This window comes from Giraffa tippelskirchi, chromosome 10 (assembly GCF_054371585.1).
Source record: "Giraffa tippelskirchi isolate mGirTip1 chromosome 10, T2T-mGirTip1v1.2.pri, whole genome shotgun sequence".
In the NCBI taxonomy this organism is placed as follows: Eukaryota; Metazoa; Chordata; class Mammalia; order Artiodactyla; family Giraffidae; genus Giraffa; species Giraffa tippelskirchi.
Window position 1 is genome coordinate 58,604,515 of NC_137284.1, and position 22,247 is coordinate 58,626,761.

Below are 22,247 nucleotides of genomic sequence, written 5' to 3' on the forward strand. Positions count from 1 at the left end.
CAATGGAAATTATACTAAATATTAATGTGAGGATTATAACAAAGTTGACATTATGCCTGATTAAGGGCTTTTCCCCACTTCACATCACTGTCCTCTCATTACTAGAGAAGTATAAAAACATTCATCAAACACTATCTAACTCAAACAATTTACTCACTTTTATACATAAGTGATCACTGGAAAATTTCATCTTGCTTTGAGTATTTAGATACTTTCCACATAAAGCAAAGGCAGTTATTAACATTTAATTTTTGAAATTCTTGCTCTGTGGAATTGATATCTAAAAGTAATGATCCTGTTGGGTAAAGATTTATAGAATAAAGCCTTCCTGAACCTTGAGGGAACATGCAGTGTAGATGCTACTGTTTTCTTTAAGATTATGAATGTATAACTCACAAAAACCACTGTGACCCCAGTGGTGTTTGGCCCATGCTTTTGAAAACTTGGGTACTTTCAAAAAAGAGTGAGAGGTTCACTCTGCCCACCTTGAGTTCGTGTCCATAGCAATGAGTTCATGTCCATAGCAATGAGTTCATGTCCATAGCAAGAGGATCGTTTCCCACTTCTATTGCAGGGAGATGAAGAACTAGGATCAGTAAAGCCCATCCTGCCATCTGCACAATAAGGTTAGTGTACCTTTCCAATATGTGTGTGCTAGTGCATGGTAAGTCACTTCAGTTGTGTCTGACTCTTTGAGGCCCTGTGGACTGTAGCTCATCAGCGCACATGGACTGCCCGTGAAATTCTCCAGGCACGAACACCAGAGTGGGTTGCCATGTTCTCCTTTAGGCAATCTTCCCAACCCAGGGATCGAACCTGTGTCTCTTCCATCTCCTACATTGGCAGATGAGTTCTTTACCACTAGCACCACCTAGGAGGACAAATCAATTACAGAAATACATTTTGAAGGCCGTTTTTCAGGGGCCAGACCTGTATAAATTTTTCTATCAGGCATGAAATCAGCAAGAAAAAGAGATAGTGATATCATAAGGAGTTATTGAAAATAGTTGAAGAAACCAGTTCTTTACATTATATGGCCAGGTTGAAAGAAAAGCAATAAAGATTGGTAAAATACCCACAAGCTAGCAAAAGTAGAAAGCTGCCATCATCTGTAGGCTTGAAAGGACAAAGGGTACACATGTTTGTTGGAATCTTCTGAGATCTCCAGCTGTAGGAAATACCCATCTAAAAGAAACTGAGGAATTGGTTAAGGAACAGAGTGTGTTAGCCAACCCACAGCAGAAAAGGAAGGAGTAAATACCCTGAATACAGGAGTATTAGTATTAGTCACTTCAGTCATGTCTGACTCTTTGTGACCCAATGGACTGTAGCCATCAGGCTCCTCTGTCCATTGAATTCTCCAGGCAAGAATACTGGAGTGGCTTGCCATTTCCTTCTCCAGGGAATACAGGAGTAAACACCCTGAATTCTTTCCTTTTATCCTTAAACTCAAACAGTGCTTAACAAATCAGAAAGTAGAGGACAAAGAAGCCCAGTTTATACAAGTCAGTCCTGAAGCACATAGTAGGGTGAAGAAGAAAGAAAGTCTGTTTAAAGGGCAATTAGACATAATCCAGCCATGGACATTGTCAAAATTTGCTGAATAAATGCATTGTTTCCTTACTGGAAAGAGTATCTTCAAATTTGACTCATTGTACTTGCTTCAGCAGAAAGTTTCATGGCTTATAAGTATTTCCCAATATTAATGCAGGTTCTCAAACTCATTTTTAATCATCATAAAAATTTTCTCTCTTCCATAACAATCTCAACTTCAAAAGTCAGCTCTTAAATTTTTCAGTTAAGAGAGCCAATAAATTATCTTTCTTTATGTTTGAAAAAAGCTTGTTTGAGTTTCTGTCATTTATAGCCAAGAGTCCTAATAAGACCTTACTTGCTTTCTTCAGTCACACTTTTTTTCAGTTCCTTAACCATGTTCCTATGAATGTTTCAGAAATTACTGTAGAATAATTAGTGTCTGAAATTGAAAGTGCCCTTCTCTAGGCACTCCATGAAAAATAAAGGAGACAAAATAAGTACGAAAGACAAGGTGATGAGCTTGCTTGCACAGCTTGTTTGCACAGATGATCAAAAGATATCATAAGATAGTGATCACTTAAAAAAAAAAAAAGCTATTTAAACCATCATATTCAGAGTCCTGTACCCAGAGTCCATTTTACCCAGTATCTTGAGAGAAATAACTGAATTTCACAGGAGTAAAGGGGCCTGTGCATGTAGTTATAAAGATTTTTGACTTTATTCCATTTTACTGCAACTAAATCATAATTAGGTACGTTTCAATTTCCCTCAGGGTTTGTTTCACTCATTTCCCTAGGAGGACTCTGAAATAATAATTTTGATAATGCTACCTCTACTGTTAAAACCAGAGCTACTACTTTTGAGGGCCTGATCCTGACCTTAGGTACTACATGAGACATTTAGATATATTTTATCTCATCTTCACAGCAATTCTACAAGGTAGATATACGTCCCATGTTATATCCAAAAAGCCAGATTTCAGAAATTAAGTAACTTGTCACATTCTCTCTTATTCTCTGATCACGGGTTTTCCCCTTATTACACTCACTGCACTTACGTGTTAACACATATTATTATTTATACTGACAATGTTAAAATATTTGCTTAAGGGAGGAATTGAGTGGAAACTCCATAGCAGGGAGAACAAAATCTTAGTTATGTGTTTGTTGAACCATCTTAAAGCTAATGAATTACATAATCTATGGTAAACCTGGGGTTAACCAACAAAGTAAAAAGAAAAAAATAAATAAGAAATATATGCCATAATATTTTTTTTCACCTGATCAGAGAAATTAAAAATTGAGGAATCAATCTATCAACAAAACTTGTAAGACTTGGAGGTGGCAGTAAAATTAATAATACTATTATAGTTTAAAGATAAAGACCTCTTACTCTCTCACAACATTTTGGTGTTATGCTCACAGTATTTTAGGTATAGACAGCCATAGTGAAATTGTACTAAGGATGGAGGTAGTAATTATGACACCACATCTGAGACCAAGGTGATTTTATTGTTTCTCACCTAAAACTGATTACCTTGAAAAGGGTAGATGCTGGTATCAGTTCAACTGAGGACTTAATGAGTCAGAATCAAAGCCAATTGTGAACGGCTTTCTTACTATATTTCTTTTTAAAATGAGGCCATAAACAAATGGGACCTAATTAAAATTAAAAGCTTTTGCACAACAAAGGAAACTATAAGCAAGGTGAAAAGACAGCCTTCAGAATGGGAGAAAATAATAGCAAATGAAGCAACAGACAAACAATTAATCTCAAAAATATACAAGCAACTTCTGCAGCTGAATTCCAGAAAAATAAACGACCCAATCAAAAAATGGGCCAAAGAACTAAACAGACATTTCTCCAAAGAAGACATACAGATGGCTAACAAACACATGAAAAGATGCTCAACATCACTCATTATTAGAGAAATGCAAATCCAAACCACAATGAGGTATCATTTCACACCAGTCAGAATGGCTGCTATCCAAAAGTCTACAAGCAATAAATGCTGGAGAGGGTGTGGAGAAAAGGGAACCCTCTTACACTGTTGGTGGGAATGCAAACTAGTACAGCCACTATGGAGAACAGTGTGGTGATTCCTTAAAAAACTGGGAATAGAACTGCCATATGATCCAGCAATCCCACTGCTGGGCATACACACCGAAGAAACCAGAATTGAAAGAGACGCGTGTACCCCAATGTTCATCGCAGCACTGTTTACAATAGCCAGGACATGGAAGCAACCTAGATGTCCATCAGCAGACGAATGGATAAGGAAGCTGTGGTACATATACACAATGGAATATTACTCAGCCATTAAAAAAATACATTTGAATCGGTTCTACTGAGATGGATGAAACTGGAGCCCATTATACAGAGTGAAGTAAGCCAGAAAGAAAAACAACAATACAGTATACTAATGCATATATATGGAATTTGAAAGATGGTAACGATAACCCTATATGCGAGACAGAATAAGAGACACAGATACATAGAACAATTTTATGGACTCTGAGGGAGAAGGTGAGGGTGGGACGTTCTGGGAGAATAGCATTGAAACATGTATATTATCATATGTGAAACAGAACACCATTCCATGTTCGATGCATGAGACAAGGGCTCAGGGCCGGGGCAATGGGATGACCCAGAGGGATGGGATGGGGAGGGAGGTGGGTGAGGGGTCCAGGAAGGGGAACACATGTAAACCCATGGCTGATTCATGTCAATGTATGGCAAAAACTATTACAATATTGTAAAGTAATTAGCCCCCAACTAAAATAAATAAATTTATTAAAAAAATAATAAATAATAAATAAATAAATAAATAAAATAAAATAAAATGAGGCCATGTCCAAGTCATTCATTGAAGTGTATATGAAAGTAGAGTAGAATAAATATTAAAGAAAATATGATAATTTTGTTTAGATGTAAATGTAGACGGTGAATCTTAGCAGGACTTTTACCCTCAGGTAAAACATATTGGTAATAGCATCTCATCCAACATTATGATGTTGGAAACAAGAACGCTTTGCAGTGTTTTTTCTGAATAACTTGCCCAATGGTTTCAGGTAAACTGAAGGCAAAATCCAGCCTCCTATTTTGGCTCTAGCTACTTCCCCATATTACCTGCCTGAAGCCTGGAATTGAAATACAAGAAAGAAAATGACAATATATTCATAGTAATAGTCAATTTTAATTAAAGTTCAAATTTTGCACAAGCTATCAACACTAAGTTAACTTTGGTTAATGGTGGGTCTCCAAACTGAAAATGGAAAGTATATGTAGTATAAACAACTGATTTTTCCAAAGGAATTGCAAATATGTATAAAAAATTTTTTTAATATTTTATTAATTTATTTAGGTGTCAGTTCAGTTCAGTTGCTCATCCGTGTCCGACTCTTTGCAACGCTATGGACTGCAGCATGCCAGGCTTTCCTGTCCATCACCAACTTCCGGAGCTAACTCAAACTCATGTCCTTTGAGTTGGTGATACCATCCAACCATCAAATCCTCTGTTGTCCCCTTCTCCTCCTGCCTTCAATCTTTCCTAGCATCAGGGTCTTTTCCAATGAGTCAGCTCTTCGCATTAGGTGGCCAAAGTATTGGAGTTTCAGCTTCAACATCAGTCCTTCCAATGAACACTCAGGACTGATCTCCTTTAGAATTAATGGCTTTGATCTCCTTGCAGTCCAAGGGAATCTCGAGAGTCTTCTCCAACACCACAGTTCAAAAGCATCAATTCTTCGGCGCTCAGCTTTCTTTATAGTCCAAATCTCACATCTGTTCATGACTACTGGAAAAACCATAGCTTTGACTAGATGGACATTTGTTGGCAAAGTAATGTCTCTGCTTTTTAATATGATGTCTAGGTTGGTCATAGCTTTTCTTCCAGGGAGCAAGCGTCTGTTAATTTCATGGCTGCAGTCACCATCTGCAGTGATTTTAGAGTGGAAAAAAATAAAGTCTCTCGCTGTTTCCATTGTTTCCCCATCTATTTGCCATGAAATGATGGGACCGGATGCCATGATCTTAGTTTTCTGAATGTTGAGTTTTAAGCCAATTTCTTCACTCTGCTCTTTCACTTTCATCAAGAGGCTCTTTAGTTCTTCACTTTCTGCCATAAGAGTGATGTCATCTGTGTATTTGAGGTTATTGATATTTCTCCTGGCAATCTTGATTCCAGCTTGTGCTTCATCCAGCCCAGCGTTTCTCACTATGTACTCTGCATAAAAGTTAAATAAGCAGAGTGACAATATACAGCCTTGAGGTACTCCTTTCCTGATTTGGAACCAGTCTGTTGTTCCATGTCCAGTTCTAATTGTTGCATCCTGACCTGCATACAGATTTCTCAAGAGGCAGATCAGGTGGTCTGATAGTTCCACCTCTTTCAGAATTTTCCACAGTTGTTGTGATCCACACAGTCAAAGGCTTTGGCATAGTCAATAAAGCAGAAATAGATGTTTTTCTGGAACTCTCTTGCTTTTTCGATGATCCAACAGATGTTGGCAATTTGATCTCTGGTTCCTCTGCCTTTTCTACATCCAGTTTGAACATCTGGAATTTCATAGGTCACGAACTGTCGAAGACTGACTTGGAGAATTTTGAGCATTACTTGGCTGTCATATGAGATGAGTGCAATTGTTTGGTAGTTTGAATATTATTTGGCATTGTCTTTCTTTGGGATTGGAACAAAAACTGACCTTTTCCTGTCCTGTGGCCACTGCTGAGTTTTCCAAATTTGCTGGCATATTGAGTGCAGCACTTTCACAGCACCATCTTTGAGGATTTGAAATAGCTCAACTGGAATTCCATCACCTCCACTAGCTTTGTTCGTAGTGATGCTTCCTAAAGCCCACTTGACTTCACATCCCAGCATATCTGGCTCTAGGTGAGTGATCACGCCATTGTGGCTATCTGGATCATGAAGATCTTTTTTTGTACAGTTCCTCTGTGTATCTTGCCACCTCTTCTTAATATCTTCTGCTTCTGTTAGGTCCATACCATTTCTTTCCTTTATTGTGCCCATCTTTGCATAAAATGTTCCCTTGGTATCTCTAATTTTCTTCAAGAGATCTCTAGTCTTTCCCATTCTATTGTTTTCTCTATTTCTTTTCATTGGTCACTGAGGAAGGCTTTCTTATCTCTCCTTGCTCTTCTTTGTAACTCTGCATTCAAATGGGTATATCTTTCCTTTTCTCCTTTGCCTGTTGCTTCTCTTCTATTTACAACTATTTGTAAGGCCTCCTCAGACAACCATTTGCCTTTCTGCTTTTCTTTTTCTTGGGGATGGTCTTGATCTCTGCCTCCTGTACAATGTCATGAACCTCTGTCCATAGTTCTTCAGGCACTCTATCAGATCTAATCCCTTGAATCTATTTGTCACTTCCACTGTATAATCGTAAGGGATTGGATTTAGATCATACCTGAATGGTATAGTGGTTTTCCCTACTTTCTTCAATTTAAATCTGAATTTGACAATAAGGAGTTCATGATCAGAGCCACAGTCAGCTCCCAGTCTTGTTTTTGCTGACTGTATAGAGTTTCTCCATCTCCAGCTGCAAAGTTTCGGTATTGACCATCTGGTGATGTCCATGTGTTCTTCTTTTGTGTTGTTGGAGGACGTTGTTTGCTATTAGAGTGTGTTCTCTTGGTGAAACTCTATTAGCCTTTGCCCTGCTGCGTTTTGTACTTCAAGGCCAAATTTGCCTGTTACTCCAGGTGTTTCTTGACTTCCTACTTTTGCATTCCAGTCCCCCGTAATGAAAAGAACATCTTTTTGGGGTGTTAGTTCTATAAGGTCTTGTAGATCTTCAAAGAACCATTCAACTTCAGCTTCTTTAGCATTACTGTTTGGGGCATAGACTTGGATTACTGTGATATTGAATAGTTTGCCCTGGAAACAAATAGAGATCATTCTGTTGTTTTTGAGATTCCATCCAAGTACTGGATTTCGGACTATGCATTTTGACTATGATGGCTATTCCATTTTTTCTGAGGGATCTTGCCCACAGTAGTATTTGGCTGTGCTGGCCTTTAATTGAAGCACGTGGGATCATTAGTTGCAGCATATGGACTCTTAGTTGCTGCACGTGGGATCTAGTTCCCTGACCTAGGATCAACCCCAGGATCCTGCATTTGGACCATGGAGTCTTAGCCACTGGATCACCAAGGAAGTACTGATATGCATGTAATTTTTAGCTTCAAATACTAGATTTCCTTGTCCATATTTTATCATCCTAATCTTTGGCAAATGTACTGCTTTTAGAAATCACTAACATTCCTCTCATCACTGGTGATGTGGAATAAATATTTGGGTTTCTAACAGTTCATAGCACTTCTATTAATGCTTCTTATCAATAGACAAAATATTAAGTTGAAATGAGAATAACGTGAATGCCTAAGACCTGAACTGTTTTGCATACCTTGATCTCTCCATTGCAAGGTTACTTAGATGCTGGTGGGAGGAGGTTTAAATAGCTTTAAAAGTGTTGGTTTTATCAACTGCTGGTTATATTCATAACTTCATGGGCAATTGCTCGGTGAAAACCCAAGAAGCATTTTGTCTCCATTTGAAACACACACACACTCATTCACATATACACTCTCTCTTCTGTTGTTAACTCTATTTTTTTTTGTTGTTGTTTTGTTCAGTTGTTCAGTCATGTCTGACTCTTTATGACCCCATGGACTGCAGCACGCTAGGCTTCACTGTCCTTCACCATCTCCTGGAACTTGCTCAAACTGATGATGTTAATTTAGAAAAAAAAAAATTTCCTCCCTGCAGACCAACTAAATGTAATATTAGAACAAAGGTCAATTTCACTAGAAATGAAACTCTGGAAACTGTGTCTGTTTCTCCATGATTCTCAAGTCCGACCTAGTAACAACCATCTTTACTTTTTAAGGCATCCCTAGTTTTGTGAATGTATGAGCATTTTCCTAAATGAAGTTTTTAGATCAATTAACTGTCAATGAAGCACAATCACCCCCAGTTGCATTTCTGAACATTCATATACATTTTAAATAAAAATACGAGAAAATTATGAAATGTTTACATTGGAAAACATTAATAAGAATGAGCACTTATAGCAATGTTATCTATTTCTGATATAGAACCAAGGTCCATGAATGCACTGAGGACTGGGAAAATGTGTGGTGTGGCAAACAACATGCCACCTGCAAACACAAGCCCTGAATGTATTCCATAAATTCCTTGGACTCAAAATGTCTATGCTAGGTTTAATAATGGCTCTGCAAATTTGTCCACAGCCTAGTCCCTGAAACCTGTAAATATTGCCTTATATAGCAAGAGGAATTTTGCAGATGCAATTGAGGATATTGAGATTATCGATTATGCAGGTGGACCCAAGTAATCATAGATCTTATAAGGAGGGTGTAGAAGGAACAGAATCAGAGAGAGGGCCATGTGGCATTAAAGTAGAGGTTGGACTGAGGAGCTTTGAAGATAGAGAAAGGGGCTACAAGGCAGGAAATATAAGAAGCCTTTAAAGGTAGCTGAAAAAGACCTGGAGACGGACTCTCCCCTGTCTTCAGAAGGAACACAGCCTAGGGGACACCTTGACTTCATCACAGTGAAACTGATTTCAAATTTCTGGCCTCTGGAACTGGAAGAAGAAGAAGAAGAAGAAGAAGAAGAAGAAGAAGAAGAAGAAGAAGAAGAAGAAGAAGAAGAAGAAGAAACATGTGTTGTTGTAAGCCACCAAGTTTGTGTTAATTTGTTACTGAAGTCTTGGGAAACTAATACAATACCTTGCCTCTTCATTTTTAATGCATATCTATTTTTTCTATGTAACTTTTAAAGTCAACATTTTACTCCTTTGGTGGAAGGTCTAGAGGAATATAAGAAAATGGTGTTGGGGAAAGATAAGTTTTAAAATGAACAGGGTTGAGGACACCAGATGATATTAAACAAAATTGAAACTGCAGAAATCAGAGAATAGTACTTACCACCAACAGAAACCAGGAAGTAGGAAAAACGTATTAAGTCCAAATAAAGAAACAATCTGAATGTATGTGGTGTTAATTAACCATAAGTTGTCACCAAGTTGATATTTCCCAGGTGACTCAATGGTAAAGAATCCACCTGCCAATGCAGGAGATTCAGGTTTGGTCCCTAGATCAGGAAGATCCCCTGGAGGAGGGCATGGCAGCCCACTCCACTATTCTTGCCTGGAGAATCCTATGTACAGAGGAGCCTGGCCACTGCAGTCCATGGTATCACAAAGATTTGGTTACAACTGAGCATGCATGCACACACATGAATACAGATCATGCACAGATCTTTTTCTGATCATTTTAATTATAGCATTTATCTCTCTCAAATGTATCAGTATATCTCCAGTGAATTCTTGTCTCTTGTTTCTTCATGTCTCTTCCCTTGGATTATATGAACTCTTTTAGAACAGAAACTTTCTTTCTTCTTTGTCTGTTGAAATCTAAAACGTGATATTTAGTAAGCATTCCATGAATACGTTGTGAATAGATAAATTAAAATCCACAAATACAATAGCTACTCCTCTGATAACCAGTTCCACTACCCCCTCCCACCACCAGATACTGAGACAAAGAAAAGATTTGCAGTCCAATTATGCATAAATGTTGTCTGAACAACCCCCTGGGTGTAAAGGCAAAGTTTCTGAGGATTTTGAAGAGAGAAAGAGCTAATTTGAGCCCCAAGAGTGAAGTGGTCCTGAGCTCTCCTAATAAAATGGGATACTCAATGGTGTGAAGTACTTCAGTCTTTCTGGCATTAAGATTGGTAATAATCATATTCCTTGTGGAAATTAGTGCTTTATGACACTAGCAACAGCAGCTTTGCCCTATTGTTGTTCAGTCACTCAGTTGTGTCCAATTCTCTGTGACCCCAGGGACTGCAGCACACCAAATTTCCCTGTCCTTCACACCAGATTTCCCTGTCCTTTACCGTCTCATGGAGTTTATGTAAACTTCCCTGATAGCTCAGTTGGTAAAGAATCCACCTGCAATGCAGGAGACCCCAGTTCGATTCCTGGGTTGGGAAGATCCCCTGGAGAAGGGATAAGCTACCCACTGCAGTATTCATGGGCTTCCCTTGTGGCTCAGCTGGTAAAGAATCCACCTGCAATGTGAGAGACCTGGGTTCAATTCCTGGGTTGGGAAAATCCCCTGGAGAAGGGAAAGGCTACCCGCTCCAGTATTCTGACCTGGAGATTTCCATGGACTTTATAGTCCATGCGGTCTCAAAGAGTCGGACACAACTGAGCGACTTTCACTTTCACGTCTGTTGAGTCAGTAACGCCATCCAACCATCTCATCCTCTGTCATCCCCTTCCCCTCCTGCCCTCAATCTTTCCCAGCATCACGATCTTTTCCAGCGAGTAGATTCTTCGCATTAGATGGCCAAAGTATTGGAGCTTCAGCTTCAGCATCACTCCTTCAGTGAGTATTCAGGATTGATTTCCTTTAGGATTGACTGGCTGCGCCAAACTGGAGCGGTGAGCGGCGGCTGCATGGTGCTGGAGCGGCTAGCGGCGGAGAAGAGATACCCCACGTCCAAGGTAAGGAGCAGCCATGAAGAGATACCCTACGTCCATGGTAAGAGAAACCCCACTAAGATCGTAGGCGCTGAGAGAGGGCATCAGAGGGCAGACAGACTGAAACCACAATCACAGAAAACTAGCCAATCTAATCACATGGACCACAGCCTTGTCTAACTCAGTGAAACTAAGCCATGCCGTACAGGGCCACTCAAGACAGTTAGGTCATGGTGGAGAGTTCTGACAAAATGTGGTCCCCTGGAGAAGGGAATGGCAAACCACTTCAGTATTCTTGCCTTGAAAACCCCATGAACAGTATGAAAAGGCAAAAAGATAGGACACTGAAAGATGAACTCCCCAGGTCGGTAGATGCCTACTATGCTACTGGAGATCAGTGGAGAAATATCTCCAGAAAGAATGAAGGGACGGAGCCAAAGCAAAAACAACACCCAGTTGTGGATGTGACTGGTGATAGAAGCAAGGTCCAATGCTGTAAAGAGCAATACTGCATAGGAACCTGGAATGTTAGGTCCATGAATCAAGAAAATTGAAAGTGGTCAAACAGGAGATGGCAAGAGTGAATGTCGATACTTTAGGAATCAGCGAAGTAAAATGGACTGGAATGGGTGAATTTAACTCAGATGACCATTATATCTACTACTGTGGGCAGGAATCACTTAGAAGAAATGGAGTAGCCATCAAAGTCAACAAGAGTCTGAAATTCAGTACTTGGATGCAATCTCAAAAATGACAGAATGATCCCTGTTCGTTTCCAAGGCAAACCATTCAATATCACAGTAATCCAAGCCTATGCCCTGACCAGTAATGCTGAAGAAGCTGAAGTTGAACATTTCTATGAAGACCTACAAGATCTTTTAGAATTAATAGGCAAAAAAGATGTTCTTTTCATTATAGGGGACTGGAATGCAAAAGTAGGAAGTCAAGAAACACCTGGAGTAACAGGCAAATTTCTCCTTGAAGTACAGAATAAAGCAGGGCAAAAGCTAAGAGAGTTTTTCCAAGAGAACACACTGGTCATAGCAAACACCCTCTTTCAACAACACAAGAGAAGACTATACATGGACATCACCAGACGACCAACACTGAAATCAGATTGATTATATTTGTTGCAGCCAAAGATGGAGAAGCTCTACACAGTTAGCAAAAGCAAGACCGGGAGTGGACTGTGGCTCAACTCCTTATTGCCAAATTCAGACTGAAATTGAAGAAAGTGAGGAAACCACTAGACCATTCAGGTATGACCTAAATCAAATCCCTTATGATTATACAGTGGAAGTGACAAATAGATTCAAGGGACTAGATCTGATAGAGTGCCTGATGAACTATGGATGGAGGTTTGTGACATTGTACAGGAGAGAGGGATCAAGAACACCCCCAAGAAAAAGAAATGCAAATAAGCAAAATGGCTGTCTGAGGAGGCCTTACAAATAGCTACTTTGAGCAGTGAAAAGAAGAGAAGAAAAAAGCAAAGGAGAGAAGGAAAGATATACCCATTTGAATGCAGAGTTCCAAAGAAGAGCAAGGAGAGATAAGAAAGCCTTCCTCAGTTATCAGTGCAAAGAAATAGAGGAAAATAATAGAATGGGAAAGACTAGAGATCTCTTCAAAAAAATTAGAGATACCAAGGGAACATTTCATGTGAACATGGGCACAATAAAGGTAAGAAATGGTATGGACATAATGGAGGCAGAAGATATTAAGAAGAGGTGGCAGGAATACACAGAAGAACTGTACATAAAAGATCTTCATGACCCAGATAATCACGATGGTGTGATCACTCACCTAGAGCCAGACATGCTGGAATGTGAAGTCAGATGGGCTTTAGGAAGCATCACTATGAACAAAGCTAGTGGAGGTGATGGAATTCCAGTTGAGCTATTTCAAATCCTCAAAGATGATGCTGTGAAAGTGCTGCATTCAATATGCCAGCAAATTTGGAAAACTCAACAGTAGACACAGGATTGGAAAAGGTCAGTTTTCATTCCAATCCCAAAGAAAGACAATGCCAAAGAATGCTCAAACTACCGAACAAATGCACTCATCTCACACGCTAGTAAAGTAATGCTCAAAATTCTCCAAGCCAGGCTTCAGCAATATGTGAACCGTGAACTTCCAGATGTTCAAGCTGGTTTTAGAAAAGGCAGAGGAACCAGAGATCAAATTTCCAACATCCACCAGATCATCGAAAAAGCAAGAGAGTTCCAGAAAAACATCTACCTCTGCTTTATTGACTATGCCAAAGCCTTTGACTGTGTGGATCACAAAACTGTGGAGAATTCTGAAAGAGAAGGGAATATCAGACCACCTGACCTGCCTCTTGAGAAATCTGTATGCAGGTCAGGAAACAACAGTTAGAACTGGACATGGAACAACAGACCGGTTCAAAATCAGGAAAGGAGTATGTCAAGGCTGTATATTGTCAGTCTGCTTATTTAAGTTATATGTGGAGTACATCGTGAGAAATGCTGGGCTGGAGGATGAACAAGCTGGAATCAAGATTGCAGGGAGAAATATCAATAATTTCAGATATGCAAATGACACCACCCTTATGGCAGAAAGTGAAGAAGAACTAAAGAGTCTCTTGATGAATGTGAAAGAGAAGAGTGAAAAAGTTTGCTTAGAACTCAACATTCAGAAAACTAAGATCCTGGCATCCAGTCCCATCACTTCATGGCAAATAGGTGGGGAAACAGTGGAAACAGTGGCTGAGTTTATTTTTCTGGGCTCCAAAATCACTGCAGATGGTGATTGCAGCCATGAAATTAAAAGACGCTTATTCCTTGGAAGGAAAGTTTTGACCATCCTAGACAACATATTAAAAAGCAGAGACATTACTTTGCCAACAAAGGTCCATCTAGTCAAGGGTATATTTTTTCTAGTAGTCATGTAAAGATGTGAGAGTTGGACTATAAAGAAAGCTGAGCGCAGAAGAATTGATGCTTTCAAACTGTGGTATTGGAGTAGACTCTTGAAATTCTTTGGACTGCAAGAAAGTCCAACCAATCCATCCTAATGGAGGTCAGTCCTGAATGTTCATTGGAAGGACTGATGTTGAAGCTGAAACTGCAATACTTTGGCCACCTGATGCGAAGAGCTGACTTATTTGAAAAGACCCTGATGCTGGGAAAGACTGAGGGCAGGAGGAGAAGGGGACGACAGAGGATGAGATGGCTGGATGGCATCACCGACTCAATGTACATGAGCTTGGGTAAACTCCAGGAGTTGGTGATGCACAGGGATGCCTGACGTGCTGTGGTTCATGGGGTCACAAAGAGTCAGACAGGAGTGAGCGACTGAACTGAACTGAACTGCTTTGATCTCCTTGCTGTCAAGGGACTCTCAAGAGTCTTCTCCACTACCACAATTCTGAAGCATCAATTCTTAGGCATTCAGCCTTCTTTATGGTCCAACTCTCACATCCATATGTGACTACTGGAAAAACCTTAGCTTTGACTATGTGGACCTTTGTGGGCAAAGTGATGTCTCAGCTTTTTAATATGCTGTTGTCCTATTGTAAATATCAAAGAATTCAGAAAAGAGAGTTATCGGGGTCTTGACTTTCAGAGTCTGATCAGATTTGAGCCCAATGGAAAGTGATATATTTCAGAATGGAATTTGCGTAAAGGTTAAGAAAGTCCTAGCCTAGAGTCAGTTCTTTCCTGGGAACACTGGTGAGAAAGAGTTTTGAATAAAATGCATGTGAACGGAAAAAGCAGAGCTTTCTTCCTTTGTGATGCAGATAGGCATAGGAACTAAACCACTTGGTTCCTCTGAATCTATCTTTGTTGTTTAGTAGCTAAGTCATGTCTGACTCTTTGCATCCTCATAGACTGTAGCCTGCCAGGCTTCTCTGTTAATGGGATTTCTTATGCAAGAATACTGGAGTGGGTTGCTATTTTCTTCTCTGGGGGAGAAGGGACAAAACCAGGGATGGAACCCAAGTCTCCTGCATTGGCAGGCGGATTCTTTACACTGAGCCACCAAGGAACCCCCAATTTATCATACTTTTTTGAACTAATTCAGAGCCACTTGCTGGTTGGAAAACACTAGAACCTTTCCCAGCTGAAAATCATTATGAAATCAGAAGCATGAGAGATCGGATTCTATACAACCTATGAATTCAGGTTCTCTATTCAGTTTCTGTGACAGATGTCAATTACTCAACAGTGGTCAGGTAGGCAACTTTATTCACCATATGAAGTCTTCTGTAATGATTTAAATGTTACAGCCTAGCCTCCCATGAGTTATTTTTAATTGAACAAACAGAGGTAATTGGACCGAGTTCAGTGGACTTGTTCAGGGCACATTAATGTGTCATCAAATAGAGATTAGAATATATTGTTTTCAGTCTTACTTGTACATTCTACTCTGCTACATTTCTTTCCTATCATTGCTAAGACCAGTTGTTTTGCTGCTGGAGACATTAGAAATTTAGCCCATAGGCTGGTTAACTAAAGGGTCTCTCAGTGGGTGAACTTCAAAGCCAGAAATCATTAATGGATTGGGTAGAGCCAACTTTTCCATTAGGCACAGTGCCTAGGATCCAAGAAAATGTTTTATTTATAATTTCTTTTAAAATAAGAAAAATATGTTATAGTAATGAATATATAATAATGAATCCAGACTGGATTACTTTCATCTTTATATAGCACAACCAAAAAAGATCATTTTTATCTATCATATTTTTTAATGAAGAAAAGGGTCCATGACTGGAAACTAGATGAATGGAACCATTACATTTGGGAATACAGAAAATAAAAGCCAATATGTATTCAAAATATCCCACTTAGATTTTGGAGAGCATAGCTCAAGTTGATTTTGACTGTAGAGTGTTATATACAAATAAGCCTAGAGGGTTTAGCCACCATCTGAATGAAAAAGGAAATGTTTTATTCAGAAATAAGTTTCTTGCTATACAAATTTAGTTGCACATTTAATTGTAGTTGAACATGGAAAGTATCTGAAGCTAGAAAATTGGATGACCTTGAGGCAGACATACAAGCAGAGCCTCCCTCCCTGATGGTATGACTTGGTATCGGGGTATGCTGTGGATGGGTTACAAACTGGGTGAGATAATCTGCTTAGCTTTTCAGGGGTTTAGAGAAGGGCAGTGTGGATGGATATGGAGTGCCTGGGCTTTCTGGAGTTTCTATGGAAATTGCTTCCTCCAATTACTTTAGTATATGGCACAGGTGTTAATGTTTTCTATGTGCACCATGATGTGAAAGATGAAAAAGATGAGTAAATACTATCTAGTCTAGACTTAAGTTTATATCTAAAATGCAGACATTGGAAAAAATGAACTCCAATTCAGTTCAGTTGAATTCAAACATTTTGAGAGATCACTATACTAACTTCTGGTACTCAAAGAATAATAGAATGTGGTTTTTCCAAAGTCATGGATTTCAGTGAGTGCCTACACTCACTGGAAAGACAGGCATGAGATTCTCTTCTTATAATACAAGTCATGATGAATTTGAAGATGAATTATAATTCAAATGATATAAAAACTCAGAAGGAATGACTAATTCTAATTGTAGAATAAAAACATAGAGGACTTCAGAAAGAGGTGACATTTATCTGTATAAATGTCATATCTCCAGAAAAATTGCTATAAGGAAGGGAATTAGGGTTTAAAGAATTGTAAACCTAATCTTGGATACAACTCAGATAAAGAGAAGTTAGATTACTACCTATCCAAGATCACTACAGGCTATTGGCAGAACTGAGTGATAAACCAGCAGCTTCTTCATAGAAACTCCCAACAAAGCAGCTGGGGAAATGGCATTAAATTCAAGCATTCATAATTTCCTTATTGAAAAAGGTTATACAATAAGGCATAGTATAACTTCATAGGGAACTATTAATCGATGGCTAAAATAAGAGTGAGAAGGAAACTTGGAAGCAGTATGAAAAACAGCTTCTTTCTTTCCATTCTCTTGCCACAGAGCATCTGAGCTCATGCCCTCGGTAGTTTCATAGTGTATTGAACAAAATCGTTGAATTGTAGAAATGCATGAAAATCAGGCATGTGGCTCATTTATAATTGAAGAGAGAAGTTAAATAGAAAGTGGCTCTCTAGACTTACTAAGAATGACAAATGACCAAGATAGGAAATATTAGAAAGTTTAGGTCAACAGAGCTGTGGGTGAAAAATGAATGTGGACGCTTAGGGGTATGAACAACATATAATAACACTCTTGTCAGACTGTGTAAAAGAAACTGCTCATTAGATCTAAATATGCATCACTTATTCTCTTTCTGTTTTTACTTTCTGTTCTGAAAAATTTCAAACATGCACATAAGTAAAATGAATGGTACAATGGCTTTCCATTACCCCTCACCTAGCATCAACAATTATAAATATATTGCCAAATTTCCTTCATAAAAACCTCCTGCTCCTAACCCTTTGTTGACTTTGTAAAAATACCTTATTGAAATATAATTTACAAACCATAAAATTCACCCATGGTAACTGTACAGTACACTGATTTTTAGTAAATGTATGGAGTTGTATTTCCATTATGCAATTTTAGAGTATTTCTACCACTCCAAGAAGTTTTTAGTGATGCCTATTTGTAGTCAATCACTGCTCCTACCCCAAGCCCCAGGTAAGCAATGATTTCTCTGTCTCTGTAGATTTGCCTTTTCTAGGCATTTGATATGAATAATGTAATGTACTACTTGCATTTAGTGTAGTATTTTTGAGGTTCATCCATGTTAAATATGTATCAGTAGTTTGTCTCTGAAAGAGATCAAACCAGTCAGTGCTAAAGGAAATCAGTCCTGAATATTCATTGGAAGGACTGATGCTGACACTGAAGCTTCAATACTTTGGCCACCTGATGCAAAGAACTTACCCACTGGAAAAGACCCTGACACTGGGAAAGATTGAAGGCAAGAGGAGAAGGGGACGACAGAGGATGAGATGGCTGGATGGCATCACTGACTCGAATGACATGAGTTTGAGCAAGCTCCAGGTGTTTGTGAAAAACAGGGAAGCCTGGCATGCTGCAGTCCATGGGGTCACCAATGGAGTCCACCCAAACCCATGTTCAAAAGCATCAATTCTTTGGCACTCAGCTTTGTTTATAGTCCAGCTCTCACATCCATACATGACTACTGGAAAAACCATAGCCTTGACTAGACGGACCTTTGTTGGCAAAGTAATGTCTCTGCTTTTTAATATGCTCTCTAGGTTGGTCAAAACTTTCCTTCCAAGGAGTAAGCGTCTTTTAATTTCATGGCTGCAATCACCATCTGCAGTGATTTTGGAGCCCAGAAAAATAAACTCAGCCACTGTTTCCACTGTTTCCCCATCTGTTTGCCATGAAGTGATGGGACTGGATGCCATGATCTTAGTTTTCTGAATGTTGAGCTTTAAGCCAACTTTTTCACTCTCCTCTTTCACTTTCATCAAGAGGCTCTTTAGTTCTTCTTCACTTTCTTCCATAAGGGTGGTGCCATCTGCATATCTGATGTTATTGATATTTCTCCTGGCAATCTTGATTCCAGCTTGTGCTTCACCCAGCCCAGCGTTTCTCATGATGTACTCTGCATATAATTTCAATAAGCAGGGTGACAATATATAGCCTTGACGTACTCCTTTTCCTATTTGGAACTAGTCTGTTGTTCCATGTCCAGTTCTAACTTTTGCTTCCTGACCTGCATACACGTTTCTCAAGAGGCAGGTCAGGTGGTCTGGTATTCCCATCTCCTTCAGAATTTTCTACAGTTTATTGTGATCCACATAGTCAAAGGCTTTGGCATAGTCAATAAAGCAGGAATAGATGCTTTCCTGAAACTCTCTTGCTTGTAGGAATATACATTTTGATTATCCATTCATCTGTTAATGAACTTTGGATTGCTTCCAGTGTGGGACTATTTTATATAATGCTGCTATGGGTATTTCTGTATGAGTCTTTAAACATACGATTACATTTTTCCTGGGTGTGTGTTAATCGTTCAGTTGTGTCTGACTCTTTGTACCCCATGGACTGTAGCCCACCAGGCTCCTCTGTCTGTGGGATTCTCTAGGCTGGAATGCTGGAGTGTGTTGCATTCCCTTTCCAGGGATCTTCCCAACCCAGGGATTGAACCTGGGTCTTCTTCATTCGCCGGTAAATTCTTTACCATCTGAGCCATCTAGGAATGGAATTTCTGAATAATAGGGAAGTTTATTTTTAACTTCTTGAAAAACTTTCAAACTGTTTTTCAAATAGGATGTCCTTTTTTACATTCCTGTTAACAATAAATGAAGTATTTTCTTCTTATCCTTGACAGAATTTCAACATAGATGATAATGTCACCTGTGAATAAGAATCATCTTATTTTTTCTTTTCCAGTCTTGATCCCCTTCACTTCTATTTCCTGATTATTGCACTGGCCAGAGTCTTTAGCACACTGTTGAATAAAGTGACAAGAACCAATTCTTGTCTTGTTGCTGACCTTGAGGCAAAAACATCAAGTATAGTGTTAGCTGTAAGGTTTTGTTAAATGTCTGTTATCAGATTGAATATATTCCCTTCTGTTCCTGGCTTTCAGGATTTTTTTCTTGTGATATTAAGGTGGATATTTTCCATTAAAATGATCTGTGAGTTTTTCTATTTAAGGTAGTTAGTATGATGAATTATAATGATGGCTTTTTTAATGATTTTTTAAATCGACTTTGTAGTCCACATATTATTGTTACTTGTTCTGATGTATTGACATTTTCATATTTTATACAACTCTATTAATTTTTATGTAGGTTTTGCATCTCTATTGATCCAGGTTATTAATTTGTAGTTTTCTTTATTTTATAGTCTTTTTTTTCCAGCTCTTGGTTATCGGGGTAAACATAGCCTCTTAAAATATAGGGAAATATTTCCTCTCTTTGAATTTATTGGCGAGCTATTGTAGAATAGATATTATTTATTTCTTAAATATTTGCTGAAATTCACCAGCAAAGTCATCTGGGTCTGGAGTTTATAGTAAGATTTTAAACTAGAAATTCAATTTCTTTTATAGATATAAGGATGTTTATGTTATCTATTTCTTTGTAAATGAGCTTTGGTAGTTTATGTCTTTTAAGACATTTGTCTATTTCATCTAATTTGGTGAATTTAATGGCATGAAGTTGTTTTTAGTATTTCCTTATATTTTAATATCTTTAGAATCTATAGTAATATCATTTACTCATTAACTGGATCTCCTCTTTTTCCTGATTAGTCTTTCTAGAGGTTTGTAAATTTTATTTATATGCTTCAAGTACTAGATTTTGCTTGCATCTAGTACTTATATTTTTCTCTATTTTCCATTTTATTGATTTCTATTTTTGTCTTGTTTATTTTCTTTCTTCTGCAAACTCTGTTTTTTTATGTGAATCATTTTTAAAATCTTTATTGAATTTGTTATAACATTGCTTCTGTTTTGTTTTGGTTTTTTGGCTGTGAAGCATGTGGGATTTTAGCTCCCTCACCAGGGACTGAACCCACACCCTGTGCACTGGAAAGCTAAGTCTTAACCACGGGACCACCAGAGAAGTCCTTAGCTCTGTGTTTTAATTGATCATTTTTTTCTAATTTTTTATGGTACAAGTTGTGGTCATTGTTTTGAAACTTTTCTGTATATTCCCTAAATACTGTTTTAGTGGCATTCCATAAATTTTGATATATTGTGCTTCATTTACACAATTTTGACCAATTGGATAAGGATAAAAGAGAGACAAAGGTCAATTTTTAATTAGATACTGCAACAGAAAATTTGAATTTTCAAGAAGAATATGGGATTTTCAAACAGATTAGGACACAGAGTATTCAGACACAAAGCATTTAGAAAGGAACAAAGAAAGACAGCATCTGTACTTCACAAACTAGTCATTTCCAGGTTAATGCGTGATGAGAAGTACAAGTTTTGAATGTAATGGAAGAATAATACCTCCTTAATAACAAAGTTATAAAATTTCTAGACCGAAATGGAGCTTTGAGGAAGCACCTAAGCCAAGAATAAAAATTTATTCCAAGGACTTCCCTGGCAGTCCAGTGGTTAAGACTTCGCCTTCCAAGGCAGGGGATGTGGGTTCAATCCCTCCTTGGGAAGCTAAGATCTCACATGTTTGTGACCAAAAAAACCCAAAACATAAAACAGAAGCAGTATTGTAACAATTTCAACACAGACTTTAAAAATAGTCCACATCAAAAATATCTTTAAAAAGTTTATTCCAAGTGGTAATGATATGTAATATAAAAAGACAATATCTTAGGGCAAACTCAGCAGAGACAAAGACGAGGGGTAGTAGTGCCTAGTTGAATAAAAATCCTTCTTTGCTCAGAAAAGTGACTATGCTCTTAGTTTTATCTTAGATTGGATTTACCAATCCATGGTAAAAAGGAATTGGCAGGGTTTTTTTTTACAAAATTTCATTTTAATTTTATTTTTTTAACACCAAAATCATTTTGTTTTGGGGTATAGAAGATTAACAATGCTGTGATAGTTTCAGGTGAACAGTGAAGGGGCTCATCCATACATATACATGTATCCATTCAAGACATCATTTTTTATAAAAAATTATGCATGTGTTAAATATAGAGAACACTAAATATAGTTCTCTTTTCAGAGTATGGTTTCAGTAATGTTGTAGACTACAAAATGTCCAGTTAAAGAGCCTAAATATTAATATATAGAGAGATTTCTGAACTTGGCAGATGTATTCTGCCACTGTGGTCAAGATTCAGGTGCTCATGATAAGCATGTGTTCATGCGTGATAAGTTGCTTCAGTTGTGTCCACCTCTTTGCTATCCCCAGAACTATAGCCTGCCAGGCTCCTCTGTCCATGGGATTATCCAGGCAAGAATACTGACGTGAGTTGCCATGCCCTCTTCTAGGAGATCTTCCCAGCCCAGGGATCAAACTTGCATCTCTTATGTCTCCTGCAATGGCAGGCAGGTTCTTTACCACTGGTGCCACATAGGAAGCCCCATTTTAGGCATAAAAAATGTAAATATCACTCTTTAATGAATATTAATTTGTCTGAGTGAGCTACATGGCAATACATAGTTGGCTCTCAATTCCACAGTGCCTGAGAAGGTTGTTTTCCATCTTGCCCCACAAGGGATGAGAACAATAGGCAGGAGACAGTTTTTCTCTGCTCTATCTTGGATTCATCTGGA